The 16,981-nt window shown below is 41.2% G+C and overlaps 1 protein-coding gene across 1 annotated transcript in view; it reads left to right on the top strand.

Moving 5' to 3' along the window:
- Positions 1-16,981, top strand: part of zbtb16a (zinc finger and BTB domain containing 16a) — a 115,378-nt gene that overhangs the window by 86,329 nt on the left and 12,068 nt on the right. The gene's annotated exons all lie outside the window — the stretch shown is intronic.

The raw sequence follows: 16,981 nt of genomic DNA, 5'->3' as shown, positions 1-16,981 counted from the left end.
TCAAATGCAGGCCTTTGGAAATTAGCTGTAGTGTTGTGTTCCCCATTTTTTGAAATCAAAGAAAAAATATTATTGCATTTTACAGTTTTTCTCTTGTGGAACTTTCTCCTAACTGTATTTTAATATGAGAGGCATAAGTAGCAGCTTGTAATATTTAAATAGCTCCTTGGGCCTAGCATTTTGTCAATGCTTATTCTACATTGTCATTATTTGTTATAATCCATATCAATCACACCACTGAGGTAAATTTGGTTAATGGTATCTTTGTGACTTAGCTTCAGTCCTTGGTAAAGTGGTAATGTGCACCTCTTCTGAAAACCTCTGTATATTCCATTCACTTGTTGTGATGGTGAATCATGAGTCACTTGATATTATGTCCCTTTAATATATGCCTCTGTGCAGTGCATTCCTAACAGTATACTCACCCACTGAGCGTGACTAACTAAACTGTGTATGAAAATGAGTTTCCCAGCAAAGTGCTACAGGTTGTAGAATGAACACTGCCATGTTGTAATTTCAGCCTACTGTAATGGGTGAGGTTCAGTCATGGGCTGATTTCAGCCATTGGTTTAATGCTAATGATTGGAGAGGGAGAGCGAGGGTACTTGAACCCCATAATGGATGGAGTTAACATGCCTTATCAATTACTGACCCATGTGAACCAATCAAAACGCTATGCTTCCCGTAGCAGACTGCTATGATTGGTTCAAATCAATGGGACACTGATAATGCATGTGTCCCATTAACACATCACACCACCCTTTTAAGGGTTCTTGAAGCCTTAGGCCCTGTTCACACCTGGTCTTAACATGCGTCTTGGGTGATCCAATCACAAGCGGATAGCTCTAAATACGTCTGTTCACACCTGGCATTAAAATGCGTCCCCACATGTGTCTCGAGTGACCACTTGTGATCGGATCTCACTTCCCCGCTCTATATGCAAATAAACATGTACATTATTTCCATTTGCAAATGTAAGTTTACGCATCATTTAAAGGTCTGCTTGAACGAGTCTTGTTATGACTGTCACTATGAAATAATGTGTGTTGTATCTGTAAATGAAAACCTAGTTGACTTGCAAGCTAGATTGCATTCATCACTAAATACCCTTAATGCCACCGCAGCTGATCTTTTGTTAAATTCTGTTTATCGTTGGAAAAAGCATAAACGCTAGATTAGCATAAACGCTAGATTATTATTACGATAGATTAATTAGACACCGTATTTGTCTGGCTCCTTGCCAGTATGGTTGAATTAAATAGGTTAAGCAAGATATTATGTTTCCAAAGTTTCTTATCTTATTCACTGCAATGAAAATGTTTCATAATGTAGTTTAAAATCAAAGGGTGTTTGCTGGTTTGCTAGTGTTATGAATACATCTATGGATTACTTTTATAAAACTGAAGCGCGCTTGTTATGGAAGGAGGGACATTCTAAAACGCTTAATGTGAAAGGGCTTAACGTGGCTTAATGTTCCAAAACAACGATCAATGATCACCAAATTTCTCTCGGACATCTATTGTCATAAACACTTCCACCTGTGAAAAAAATCAAAACCAAAACTCTATGAGTATGGACGCTTTTTTGATAGGAGATGTCAGACAAATTTGGTGATCATTGATCACTGTTTTGGGACATTAAGCCACATTAAGCTTTTTCCTTATAATGGGCATCAATAGAGAGGAAAACATAGTGAAATAACGACCAAACTGCTAGGATTTCGGTTTTGATTTTTTGACAGGAGGAGGTGTTTCTGACAAGAGATGTCCGAGAGAAATTTGGTGATCATTGATTGATTGCAGTTTTGGAACATTAAGCCACGTTAAGAGGTTTATAATGTCCCCTTGATATTCATGATGTCGTAAATCTTGACTCCCACAATAGTCTAACATTTATTTGTAGAACACAACACTTCACATATTATCCATAATACCATTTTCATGTAATATATTGCATTACACCTTTGGGGCTTGGAAGCATTGGAGGTAGGCTAGCTTGCGAACTCTAGTTGTTGTTGCCTGTTATCGCACTTTAAAACCCTTTCGCACGTAACTTATTTTTCATGCTATGTAGCGCAGGTGGTTCATTATGTTTTCATTAGCGTTATTTAGCTTCTCATAGTTGTCAGCTAGCATTTGTTATATTTTTTAACATTAAATCGCTGTTTCCTCAAAGCTAGAATTAGCTATAATTTTTCCAATCTTGTGTTCTAATCGCACCGCTTTTAGCTTACGCGCTAAACAGGTAATCACACCGGTGTGAACGCCGTTGGCGCGCGAATGAGTACGTACTTCCGCTTAAGCTAAGGACGTCAGTTGAGTAGGCGGTCCTTCAATGTGGCCCAGGACGCATTTGCGTTCACACTGCTAAAAGAATGTGGCCTTATGCGGCCCGTGGACTGAGAGATCAGATCTCAATGTGTCCTAAGTGCATCTTTGGTGCATTCACACGTGTACTTAGTGCTGTCCACTTGTGATCGGATCACCCAAGACACATTAATACCAGGTGCGAACAGGGCCTTATTCCCTGTCTCTGCAAGTCATCCTCTGTGGCTGGGACGAGAATTTTGTTTCACGCACTCACAATGAAATCGAATGAACTTGCTTGCTGAAGTTCTAGGCGCAGGACCGTCCAGGATTTCTCCTGATGTGAGCCCGCAAATGAATAGAAAGTCTCCCAAACACCCCCCCCCCCCCCAACCCCCATGTTGTTTTAGCCCCTTTTGGCAGTGTGGCCTCACACGTCACCCCACCACATGAAAAGGGGATAAACTTGAGTAAACTCTGGCTAATGTCTATTGTCCTCTCTGTTCATGATGTGGTGCACATTGTGGAGAGGAATCCAGGGCAACCGATAAAGACCTTAAAACGTACACCTCCACATATGCATGCATGGCAGAACCAAAAGGAGTTGGGGGGCATGGATGGTGTTAGTATGGTGGAATCTAAATAGGGTTGCATTGCAAAATCCTTTCATTTTTATGGCTTAGGTCCTCAGTGTGGGACTGCTGAGTGCCATGTAATTATTCCAGACCATTAATGGTTTTACTGTTTTATCAGCACTCAACACGACAATGTCATTCATGACATTGATTTAGCCTTTAAATCACAGCTCATAGCAGTCGGAGCACACCTTTGATGAAACATTTTTTGATGCACGCCCAAAGCAAAAAAGAAATAAGTAAATGAGCAAACTTCCAAAAAAAACCCCTCAAAAAACAGAATGCTGAATCTGTGGAAAAAGGAAGACAAGGCATTTTTACCCTCATCAGTTTCATCATTAAGAAGTCCTGTAATGGCATAAAAATGATTTATTTCCTTATTTCTGCCAAGAACAAAGTCCTTCTGCTTCTGCTTTATCAAGAAATATTTTTTACAATGTTTGAATCATTCCTGAAGTGAGCTCCCCCAAGTTTTATCAGGTGGAAGGGAGCTCCTTTGAAGTGAATCATTGAGAGTCTGAGTTTAAAAGAACAAAAAAAAAACAAAAACAAAACAGCAGAGCTCTTAGGACCAAAGCGAGCTGGATGGAATTAATCTGGTCTTTGAATTCTGACTGTATGTGCACTTAATGTGAATGAGGGCAGAGTCGCCTCTTGCTTTCTACATCACAGTCAGTACAGCGCTGATTGCAGGATGCATGAAAGAGGTTGATGTTTTTGTCTGACCATTGATTATGGATATTTTTGAGATGAACATAATTTAATTACAAAAAATGCAGGTGCATTTTTTAAAAAAATGAATAAAGTAACCTAAAGGAAATCTCATAAAATTGTCAGAAATAAATTATGTCAGTTCAATTACCTCAAGTTTAATAAGCAAATATTTATCAGAGTAAGTCGTGTGGTTTGCAAATGGTTTGCATTTGTTGATATTACAGGTTTCTCAAGTGGAAAACACTTGAGGTTTTTTGCCTAGTCTTCACTGTGGTTAAGGAACCTCTATACAGAACACATGTCATCATCTTTGCAAATGTTTGATTTTTTCACCCCATTAAATGCATCCATTTGAAATTTGTGTGAATTGTGTCTGCATTTGTGTGATTGATGCAAAGTTAAGTCAATTCTCTTCCTAATGAAATTAAAATGGGTTGGATTGAGTGATTGAGGAGGGTTGCTACATTAGTTCCTTCAGAAGCATCCCCTCAGGCCTGTGTTCTTGGGCTCAACCTGACGACATGATTGACAGACAAGCTGATCTAAAAATAGTCTTTTCTTCTTCTTCCTGCATAAAGACTTTATGGTTTGCCAGTTGCCTTCAAGGTCACACACAGACCCCTTTTTCAAATAAACATGCATTAAAGATCATTAGCAAAATGACACTAGTTGAATTGAGACGGTCAGCTTCTGTCAACTGTCAACTTTAACAGCGAAAGCAAATTTGACAGCAAACTCCCTTCTCACTCTCTTACCCTCTATTCCTTTGGAAAAAAAAAAAACTCAAAAGGACATTTGAGTGGAGAATGAATACCTAGGTTCTTGACCTCTAATAAAATTTTACCATCGCCCTTTCCAGATGTTGAACTGTAAATTTATATTTTGTCATGTTCAAAAACGTGGATAGTTGTGTAGATAAGTTGTGAGCTTCAGAATGTGTGATGGAGAGAGAGTAAGTTTCTCTCTGAGGCGTGTTTGTTAGAAGGCACAGGTTCAAATAACAACATTCTCATCACAAAAGACCTTGATTTCAGTTTCAATTGCAAGCCCAAACCCTTTAGAAATTTGTAATGACAAAATTACAACACTGTTAATTTTTTAGATTATATCATTTTATTTACAATCAAAAGCATGTGGCAAGGAACAGATTGTTCCTCTGTAACTTTTCAGTTACCAGTTAGCTGGAGTATGTGGACTGCCATTATTTGCTGTTTTTAAATATCTTCCTATTGCAAAGGCAGCTGTCACCTGGGCTGCACTTCAGTTGTCCTGGAGAGAGAGCTTTCTTCAGTGCAGAATTCTAAACATGCATCTCCCTAACTAAATGCAACAAAAGCCGAGTTGTCCCAGTGCATGGAAAACTGATTGTGCAGGCTCCAGGCTTGTTCTGTTCCCCTATTTCCTCTAATAGCCCCACAAAAGCTTACATTAAGCTGGAAAAAGGCATGCCATTCCTATTATACATAATACCTTTTATTTGTCAGTAATTTGTCCATGCTTTTTTATGTATTCAGATATGATTAGCTTTACTTTTTTCAGATCAGGATCAAGCCCCTGTTTTTGTAGCCAGGGTAGCTTTAGAATCTCATCTCGTTCCTCCCGTCTCAGAAAACAAAACAAACCCTCTCTACCCCCTGTCCTGTCAGATGGGGCTTTTTTTGGGCGGGGAGGAGTTGCACGGCGTGGAGTAGAGAGGCGAAGAAAGCCCTTTGTCCAATGCGAAAAACCGTGTCAGCACAGAGTAGGAGGGTTGGGGGGGTTGAGGGGCACTGGTCATTTGGACGCAGTAAAAGACCAAAAAGTGTAAAGATTAGTAGGTAAGGCGTCCGGTCTAAGAGCCTATGACTAATGCGCCTGGTCATTCAGGGACCAAGCCCACATTGTCCGCTCCCAGCCCAGATGGCCGCACAAATAAATCATGGCAAAAGAAGTACAATGAATTCCAGAACAAGGGCTATAGCCAGATTATTATCGCCCCCCTTACTTTTTCACTTTAAATCTGTTAATGAGTAAAAATGCTAACCATTCCAGCTGCTGAGTTGGCAGTCTATCAGGAAGGTTTTGTACTTTTGATGCTTTGGATCAGAGATCATGCTGGAACCCCTGTGACAGAGACCCAATGACAGGATCCAATGTACATTTTAGCTTCTGTAAGTACTATTGTTGTCATGTTAAAATTTCCCACCATGCAGTGCAGGAGGGAACAGAACCAGCAGAAATTCCTCAGGATGCTTTTGTTGTATTTTTTGTTTACCAGATACACCTTTTATCTGTAAGGAATTTATTACCAGCTGGAAACTGGATAAATATTTTTTGTACTGATTCATCTGATGAAATCAAGCCTGTGTGACTAGCATTCTTAACAAAAGCATTGCCACTGAATACTGAATGGTGCCTATTGCAGAGAAGTCATGCAAAACGGTCATGGAAACATTAAAATGAGTGTGGAAATCAAGTTCAACAATGTAGTGACAATACCAGTGAAATAATTAAAAATTAAAGCAGAAAAATGGGACTCAGAACAGTGATAACCCATGTTTGAGCTAAGAAGGATTATAAGTAAATAGATTTATCTGATTAATTAGAAACTGATTTATCATGTCACTGATTTGAGATTTACTCTTGGAGTGAAAACCCACAAAAATCATAGGTAAAAATAAGTGTGAAGATTCCACTCCATCTTCATTTATTGCCATACAACAATAGCACAGCGATAAAAGTGAGACTTTGTGGACCCTTCCTGGCTTTCAACTATCGAGAGAGCCAGACGCATCCCCCAGAAGTCCAGAAATTCCTTGATTTTTCCTTTTTAGCACAGACCCACAAAAGGGGGTCTTGCAGGAGGAAGCGAAGCTGAGCTTCCCCTGCAGGTGGCGGGGAAGGCCAACAAGGTGGGAGACGGCAAGCCACAGGGCAGGGGTGTCATACTTGTGAGGTTTCTCGGCGAGGCGTGGTGCAAGCTCGCATGTCTCGTACACGCAGTCAGACAAACTCAACGGCACTCGAGGCAAAGTGATAAATCTGTCACCTGCTATTAAGAATGCGATCGGTCCCACTTTGTTTTCTGAAGGCACAATGGGAGGGCTGAGGATGCCGGCCCCTCTCTGTGACCCCCGCACCCCTTTGCTCTGTCAGGCCAACAAGGTGGGCTTAGCTATTTTATGCATCCCCAAATACCCATAAGATGTAGACTGCACCAGTGCAGATCAGAGCAGAACAGGGATTATGTGTCCGAATCTGAAAGTCTTTTATTCTTGCAGTCATTGCTTTTTGCTGTCCTATGATGCTGGTAACAATAATAATAATATCTTGGCCGCTTTGTTTCCTGAGTGATTGTATGTTCTTAAAAAACAGCCTTACAACCTGTAAGTCTCTGTGAGTAAAGTGCATGCCGTAATACTTGAAGGAGAAGAGCCATCAGTGAACAATGCTGTCTTTTAAAATCAAATTTATGGATCAGCAAGAGACCTTTGAAAGCCAGTTCTCCTTACTGTGGCAGTTGATTATTTTGTGTGAATAGTACAGTTCTTTATTTCAGTGTTTTCATTATTTATGATTTAGGGCATGCTTAGAAAGCACTTTTCAACTTTTCCACAAGAAATAAGGAAAACACACAAACACCCCTCACATCATCCATAACTCAAACAATTTCCACATATACATATAAATGGATGCTTGTGTGCCTAACTGATAAGCAAGGGACTTGTTTACATTTCCGATATGAAAAGGTACTGTCAGTATAAAATAATAATAAAAAAAAAATATAGCAATAAATAAAGAATATGGGGTTACGCGAATATATGTCCAACCTCAGACTTCCAAATGTGTATGTACTTCAGAACATAATGTAGTTTAGTAATATGCAATGTGTGTGAGACAGTGTATCTGATATGTGTCAGATATATACATGTGTAACTAGTACACTATATGGACAAAGGATTTGGCCACACCTGTTTTCAGGGTTTGGGCTAGGCCCCTTATCTCCAGTGAAGGGCAATCTTAATGCTTTAGCATACCATGACATTTTGGACAACGTTATGCTACCAACTTTGTGGCAACAGTTTGGGGAAGGCCCTTTTTTATTCTAACATGACTGTGCCCCAGTGCACAAAGCAAGGACTATAAAGACATGGTTTGATGAGTTGGGTGTGGAAGAACTTGACTGGCCTGCACAGAGCCCTGACCTCAACCCCATCAGGCACCTTTGGGATGAACTGGAACGGAGATTGCGAGCCAGGCCTTCTCGTCCAGCGTCAGTGCCTGACCTCATAAATGCTCTGCAGAATGAATGGGCACAAATTCCCACAGAAACACTCCAAAATCTTGTGGAAAGCCTTTCAAGAAGAGTGGAAGCTGCAAAAGGGGGACCAACTCCATATTAAAGTATATGTATTTGAATACAATGTCATTACAGTCCCTGTTGGTGTAATGGTCAGGTGTACTTTTGTCCATATAGTGTATGTGTGACATGCATATATTTTTAAAACCTCATTTTCAGTTACTAATTACCATGCATTACATTTTGCAAGGGTTTTCTCCAAAGCTGTAAAGTGTTTCACTAATGTAGTACATTAAAATACTTATAAGGGGGTGCTTTTGTACACAGTAGTGTCCATTTTATTTGGCCATTTGTAACCAGATTTTGCTAACATGGGTACACAAGACAGGTGTGTTTCTGAGTATTCCAAAAAACATGGACTGAAATTGAAATCCACATGCCGTTGGGATTGCAATGACCCCTTCTGGGCATGATCCCAGAGTACATTGCACAAAATGCATCGTTGCAATTTCTGGCGCCCTAGGCAACCGCTTGCTGCGGGTTGTCATGGCCAAATGAGCAGCTCCGAAGCAGCTGTAGTGCAGCGAGCTGCTCCTTCTCATTTGCAGTTCATTTGTCTCCCATCTCCACCGCCCTCACCCCTTCCACGCCCGCAGGATCTCCCACTGGTAACCCCATCTCCATTGTGCCCAATCAAGTGTGAAAAGAAAATGGCATCTCAGCATTTCATTCATTCAAAGTAACACGCCGGTGCACATCTCACAGGTATTCCCCTCATACCACCCCCATTTCGGTGTGGATAGGCAGTGTCGGCCTGCGAAGGGAAAGACCAACAAGAAGTTAAGTGGAGAGAGGGGAACGTAGCAGATGGAGGGTCCTGTCTGGAAGCCTCACTTTGTTTTAATTCTGTTAACATGGCATCAACAGGCTCATTGGCTTAAATGTTGCAGCCTGCCAGACGATCGTTCCTAACTCTTCATGACACTGTTCCTGGCTCTTGTGAATGGGTTACATGTATCTGTTTTAGGTGCGTGTGTGTGTGCACGCAGGCACCCGCACATGTTATGTGTGCATTTTTATGTCTGATTACATGCTAACACACATGCCTGTAAATGGACAGAGGGAAAGGGAGAGACCATTACAAAGATGTCCATGGGACTTTCTCAGTATGCTTCAGGGCCTTATTGGATGTTTTTGCGCCGGGAGCCCTGGAGACACAGGCGAACAGAAGAAACATGAACAGAGTAATAATGGCAGTAATGATAAAAGGGCTAGGTAAATGACAGAAGGGTAAGCATGGCCGGCTGCGGGTAGAGTCTATTCACAGGGAAAATGAGCACAACAACCAGGAGGTGCATGGTGTTGGCATGGCGAGGGGGAAAAAAAACAGGCAGGGACAGAAGAATTATTTACAATTTGAGTATTGGAAACTGTAAACTAGCCTGAACTCCAGACATTGCCCAGACAGTTCCCTCCTTGGTATGAATCCGCCGTACCTCATTCCCTGCACTAATTCCAATTTAATTGCCTGAGGCCTGAAGCCTCTTCAATAGGAGTAACAAATGGTTTGATTTTGTAGACTTCATCAGACCGCATTTTAAATGCGACACACTAACCCCCCGCTCGAATGCCAATGAAGCAGCGGAGCACCTCTCTGTTTACTAATTATCCTTTTTCTTACTTCAAGCCACACTGCTAGAGTTGTCTGATTAAATCGGATTTGTGGGAGAGGGAGCAGAGAGCCGGGGTTCTCTCCATTGTAAACGATCCTCAGCCAAGCTGAGGCTGGCTGCTCACTGTAAATTACACTCTCTTAAAGCGACACCACTTCCTTTTCTCTGTGCATGATGCACTGTGCTCCAGCAGTAAAAATCTGACATTTTGACATTTATGTTCTTTCATTCCTCAATCCATCAGCATGCTTCAGATGAATCAAAAGCACCAGATTTGCGCTGGCCACTTCCCAAACCCCGCTTAGAGTAATATGCCTCATATTTAGATGCTAATATGTAATGAATCGTTTAATAACTTGAAAACATAAGTAAGAATACAGCTGTCAGATTGAGATTGTTACCATTTGCATTTGGCAGCTCAAGTCTGAGCACAATAGGCGATTTTCTGATTTTACCTCTTTTTTCTGAATTAATATAGCTAATTGATGTTTACATTTGAAATTTGTGAGAGATTTAGATATTTCTCACTACAAAGTGTGAATCTACAGAGGAGAACCATATGGTTCCATTGCATCATCCAGGAGGAATTGATATGGCACCTACAACAGCATCTGGCAGCATTAATCCAACTGAGAAGAACAGCACATCAAGCTATGTTCAGACCACAGCACTCCAGTATTAAGGGGAGTGAGAGCCTTGATTTCGAATCAGGGCATATGTGGAGCTTCTATTGGGACTAGGTCTAAGGCAGTATCACAAATAGACATGGTTATTTCATTATTCTGATGCTTGTGTTGTGCTAAGTGGTAACCTCTATCCAATCTCCATTTCTTTGCACAGGCATTTAGGTGTGAGAATATTGATTATTCTGTTTTCCTCATGTTTTTTGCCAAATATTTTACATAATCAATACCAGACAACACATCTAAGCAACAACAGTCAGACAAGGAAAAAGAATTATGGAAACCGGTCTGTGTCATTGTTTTAAAGCTTTAAAATGGGGAGAATTCAAATTGTTTCAACTGTTTGTTTCAGTTGTTTTTCTGTTTTTCTTTATACATAATATTGCAATGTATTTTTCCATGATAGTTTCGGGTTTTCAGCGATGGTGCAAAAATATGCTGTGAACTTTGAAATTTGACCTGTTCTAAAATAAGAAATGTTTCTTGTATTTTTCTCTCCCCTCTTGCGTCTAATTATTTCTCCACCTCTCCCACTCTTCCCCTCATCCACTCCCCCATTCTGTCCATCTTTTTCTTTCCCTTTTTTGCCATGCATTTCCATCCTCTCCCTCTCCCCCTCTCCCTCTCTCCCTCTCTGTTTCTCACTCCTTGTGTGTCTCCCTCTCTGTTAGATCAATAAACAATGGATCAAGGCTCATTTTCCCCTCAGCTTTTTAAGCTGAGAACCATGATGCAGTTCTGACTGAATAAACACCAGACTCCATGCCCTCGTGCTCTGTATTCTGGGCCAAACGCACCAAATGGAAAGGCACTGGCACAGAGTTGCCAGCTCACACTGAGATTAGACTTAACTCTCTGCATGGCGCGCCATTCCGAACCCCGGACAGCCTGTCATTAATACAGTGCATGACACAGTGTGCCACTGCGGATATGTATGTATGCTACAGCGGGTGTACATACACTGTTGAAGGCATGCGGCATGTGTGCTCAGTGGCCTCCTTTGATGGCATACTCACTTATGGGGGTGGCCAATGTGGCATTGCATCATGTACATTCAGGTGGGGGATTTTTTTTTTGTGCAGTTTCTTTCATTTACACAAACAGACTAATTACTTTGCATGGTTAAAACTCAGCTGTGAACCCTATGGGTTTTGCAGAAAACAAATACAAATACTGTTGGCAATAATGACTAAAATCATAGCTGATACACTACTTTTATGAGGGCCCTTAATTACTCCAGTTATCCAGGGTCTCCTGGATTAGTTGGTGTTGATCTTACATTGTTGTCACCTGTTCCAGTTTCTCTGAATGTTTGTTTTTGAAACTGTGGTTTGCATATTTTATGTGTGTGTGTGTGTCTGTCTGTGTGTCTGTGTATGCATGTGCATGTATGCGTGTATGTGTTCTGTGTGTGTGTGTGTGTGTGTGTGTGTGTGTGTGTGTGTGTGTGTGTGTGTGTGTGCGCGTATGTGTGTGTTCCATTTATGTGTTTTCTCTGTGTGTGTGTCCGAGCGCATGTTTTGTGTGTGTGTGTGTCCTTGCAGCACTGCATGTTTCCCAGCCATTCAGGCGGAGGGTTTGTGAAGAGGGCCCGTCGTGCTCTGGCACTGGACGAACTGTATTGTTTCACTCCTCGGAGCCCCCGCTTGCACCCATTGTCCCCTGGCTCAGCAGGGCTGCCAAGGCCCTGCCCCCTCTCAGCTCAACCCCCCACCCAACCCCCCGCCACCCATCCACAGCTGCCCTGCAGCCCCCCTGACCTCTCACCCCTTCCTGCTGTCAACCTCAACCTCTCAAACACAGGCACATAGCTCTTAGGTTCTGCACTTTCCCACCCCTCGTCTACCTCTCATACCCTTTCATGTATCTATCTATTTCTTCTCCTGATGGGTGTAAAGTGAATGAACGCTGTGTCCTAGCACACCGTTACTGTTCTGAAGCTGCACTCCCACTGCTACATTATTGGTAAATTACATTAAGCCCTCCTATCATATCATCTTACTATCTTACTATGTCGTCTTCCTGATGATTCATACACATATGCTTTTTTCACAGTATGAAATTAAACAACTTTCAATCTCTGCATTTTATTTTTTCATCTCCACACTAGTCATTTCCATGTACACTTTAAAAAAAGAATCCTTCAGACCCTATACATTTATATTAAAACTCAAAGTAGCCATCTTGAAGTAGTCAATAAAAATACACAGGCTGGCTTCTGCTGCTGTACTGCAGCTGGTGCAATGATCTGTATTTCTGTTTTTATCACAATGTTGATGAGGGAAATGATGATAATGACATCATTATTGTAATCTTAGTTGATGTATCATTGTTGTAGATACGCTACAGGGGCATGGGTTAGGCATTGCGTGGCAGTGTCCTTTAAAGCAGGGTTTGTGACAGCGAATGACACTCTGTTTCGTATTAGGCTCATATCCTTTGTCTTTGTGCGAGTGAAATGAGACAGAAAGATCTGCATAAATGCAACCTTATGTGTGTGCAGTGCACACATACGCAGACACACATATACAATCCAGAGAGCTCTGTTAGTCTGTAGCAGTGTGGCTTTGCAGCAAAGCAAACAATCAGGCTACTTGTTTTAGGTGTAAGAAAGGCACAATATGAATTAGCTCTGCGACATTTCAAAGTGCCGTAAGAGTTTGCTAATTATTCAATGGAAAGAAGCCACAGGTGAGAACACAGTCTGCCAACAGAATTACTGAGCAGCCAGCAGGAGTTAGCTCTCCACCAGCAGGACAGTATTGAATAACAAGCTAAGTCTTTGTCACTGTAACCTGTGTGTATTTTGCACAAAATGTGGAGCAACACTTCTGTTGTACAGCTGATCATACTCTGTTGACTTTCACAACGATTGGTTAGTACAGATTTCACAATGCATAAAAGTTATATAAATTTATGATTTATCACATTAATCCTTGCAGTGAAGTTCCACAGCTTCACAAAGGATTTTTTTTCCAGTTTTTTACTCCTCCATTTTATTGAGCTCATCTCTTGATTCACTTGAAATAACACACTGAAATGAGTGACACAGAATATGGCTATTTGCTGAAATTGATGGGTTCTCCTACAGAATGGTATTTTAGCGACTCTGCCTTGTCATACTGTATAGCAGCAGTCATTCACTGAACATCCACTAACAGAGCTGAACCCTGAGGTGACTTAAAATGTTGGTTTTTGTAAGCTCAAGGTTTCTATTCTTGTCCAGGCATTAATCTCCTCTAGTAATGCTCTAATCTGGCACTAATGCATTGTCTCCTTTTGTTATTTTATGCCACCAATAATTTTGCACTCATTATTGCAGCAAGATATTCCATTGCTGTAAAAGAGGATTGAAAATTTTCCAGCCTTACTGAGATGGCAGTCTTTTGAAATCATTTGAAATGTCTTACATAGAGTGTACTGTTGTTTATTCCATTATAGAATCATGTCTTTACGAATGCTCAAGATAACTAGTAAAGAGGTTTACCATGTGCAGCCTGGAAAAATGAATGAAGATTTAAAATGAATCAGAAATGAATCTAACATTAATGGTGAATAAAGACGTGCATGAAAAGTGCTCCTTCACAGCCTTTGTATGTGCAGTATGTGCACTGTGGCACTTGTAGTGTGCTTTGGGCCAGTGTATCAGAGGAGTGTACATACCTCACTCTAGAGCTTCAGTGGTGTTGTGCGGGTGAAGGAGGTGCCAAGGTGACTTGAGAAGCTGAATTAGTTATTCCAAAGTCAGGGTAAAGAGGGATGAAAAGTCCCCAAAAAATGTAGAAGACATCGATACTGAAACATTCACAGTGATTTGAAGGCTGGGAAGATTGTGTTGCAAAAGCAATGCAGGAGTAGCTATGGCGCTGGAAAAAAAAAAAGAACACACTATACCCGACCCACTGTCACCTTGTTTGTAACTTTGGCTCATCGCTAAACGTCTTGACGGGATGTGAGTTTTGGGAAGGGCATACGTGGCAGCCTTGCATGGCTCTCCTCTGGGTCTTTTTTAGTGTGACGACCTGAAATAGACTGTGCTGCAGTGGCACTTCCTCTCTCTCCGTTAACAGGCCCTATTCAGCATGGTTAAATAACGCTGTCCGCCACTTCAGCTCCATTAAGTTAATGTTTGGAAGTGGAAGCCAAGGGGAGAGAGGGCCCCCTCGGTAGTAGCAGACAACATAATAAATAGACGGGAGAGAAGAGGTAAATTATGCCGAAACACAGGAGCGGGTGTCGGGACTAACCATTTTCTTCTTCTCGTGTCACCCTGTCCGACTCGATTTTACACTATAATAGCTTCCGAGGTCGGCACTTGAGCGTGTTTCTTTTTTTTCTCAACACTCCCTTTTCATTCTTAAAAATCTTACTACCATTTGGCCTCACAGGAGCCGGTTTACCTCCCAGTAGAACTGATGCTTCATTATGTAGTTCTTAATTCCTAGAGCTCCAGTCAAACTCTGTTTTTCTGTCAGATTGGATTGGCTATAGGCCTGGGGGAGGTATGCTCTCCTGGTTGTCACCACCTGAGTGTGCTTGTTCTTCCTGCATTGTTTTTCACACAGCTGTTAACATTTTTGGGCCTCCTTTAAGGGCACCTTCAGCTGTTTTCTGGCAAAAGTCTGTGCAATACCTTACAATTAACATGTATCATTTGATATATCTAAATGCTGAGACATGTTATGAAATGTATTTTTAATTACATGGTAAACCAAGCACTTTCCCTTGATGGTTTGATTTTTGCAGAAGAGCCTTAGTTTCCTTCATGCACTCAGGCATTCTTAGGACAAAAATCATCATAAAAATGTCTGCCTGTGTTTTCTGTCTTAATAGATCTAGAAAACAGAATATTATGATCAGGACTGGACTGTAATTGTTATCCATTTCATTTTTATTTTGCCTTTTTTGATGTCTGATAAATAGCCTGTGGCTACATGTCAAGGTTCAGCCACATCAGTGTAGATGAGATCTAAGAGATTTTGGGTACCATTTTATTGATTGTTCTTGCACACCATAAATAACTGTGTCTGCGTATTTTATGCGGTCATGTCCGTGTCTATTCTTAGGCATTACAGACAGTGAAAATACTAATGTGACCAGGTGTCTGGATTCAAAAAGCTGACTTTAAGTGGTACACATGGAGTCCTCTGAAGAACAGTGTTGACATGGCACTGGTTTACTGCAGCAATCAGTGTACCCAAAGGCATCCACGCATGTAATCCAGCATGCGGGCAGAAGAATGAAATATGGATTATTGTATTACTGCAGAATTACAGGAAGAGCAAAGGTAATGAAGGTGAAAGGGCAGATCATGGAACCATCTGGAAGAGAGAGGCACGTGACTTCCACTTATCCTCATGCATCATCGCCAGAGTTGCCCAGTAGTAACATTCGGTGTCAGAACAATGTTTTTTACAGGCTCCCAGGAATGCTGAATGAGGAATGTGAAACACTGGGGACATATTTAGTTAGACGTACAGGGCCAGGTATTTGCTGGGCCATTCACTTATTGTGTGGTTGGGATGTATTTACCACTAAATAATAATCATAAGGCATGCTGTTAAGCTCATTAAAAGAATGATCTTTGGTATACTTCGCATCAGATCAACAGAAGATGCTTTAAACCATAGCTTTCTATTATGCCATTGCACTGTTCTGCAGCTATAGCTTCAGCTAGCCAGTCAAAAGAATATACAGGTAGTATAATATATTGTATGTGCACTGTAATTTGTTTCTTGAGTTCATTTTCAAGTACAGAATGGGTATTTGTTAAAGTAAGGTTGGAGACAGTAATGGACATAGGTAATTTATAGGACAGCTGTGGAAATGCGTATTAATGCTTTATTCTGTTATTTTCTGCATATCTGCATATGTGTTATTTTCTGCATTCAGTTTTAAAATTCCAAATTCAAATAAGGTTCACTGTTTCCATCGCAGTACGCTTAATCTGTACTTCACCTCTTCTTTTCCTTTTCCTTTCTTTCCCTCTCTTACTCACTCACTCACTCTTTTAGGTGAGGGCTCTTTTCTGATTCACTCACTTTCATTCTCTGATTATTTTCTTTATCTATCTTTAAGTGAAATACATTTTCATTTTTGGCGTGGTTTTCTTTGTGAAAAGCTGAGCAGTAAGCATCACTTTGAAAGCATCAGTGTTGCATTAGAGATGTGCGGCTGCCACTCAGGCCCACTTCAATGCCTCCGCTCCAGAAGGGATTCCCATGGCAATCACCCCCAATCAATGGCCCCCTTTCATTGATGAAGAGGAAGAGAAAGAAGTCAGTGAAGAATAAAGCTAAAGGCAATACCAAAAAAGGGAAGGTTGCCACTTTGTATTGTGGAAAATGGGCCTTCCTGACTCACTTTGTGATGTAAGGAAGAGGGCCCTGCTTTATTTGTCTCAGTGTTGTGTTTTTTTTTTTTGGATGTTTTTCTTTTTTTCTGCTCTGTGCTCAGGCTGGAGCTGATTGATTTGGGGGGAAAGGCTCCCTCTTTGCCTCACATTTATGAGCATGTGGCCCTGGGTTCTCATGGATTTTTAAATTAGTGGCAGCTTTGCAAGAAAGATGCGCTATTGACTGCTGAAATAGAAGCCGAGCTCTAAACACTCAGTCTCCCCCTGAGTTTTCAGGAGCCCGGTAATTGAAAAAGTGTGAATTTGTGTGGGTGTATGTGTGTTTCAGAGTGGCTG

Source organism: Megalops cyprinoides, chromosome 3, assembly GCF_013368585.1.
Source record: "Megalops cyprinoides isolate fMegCyp1 chromosome 3, fMegCyp1.pri, whole genome shotgun sequence".
Classification (NCBI taxonomy): Eukaryota; Metazoa; Chordata; class Actinopteri; order Elopiformes; family Megalopidae; genus Megalops; species Megalops cyprinoides.
Note: the sequence above shows the minus strand (reverse complement) of the source record. Positions and strands in the feature narration are given on the sequence as shown.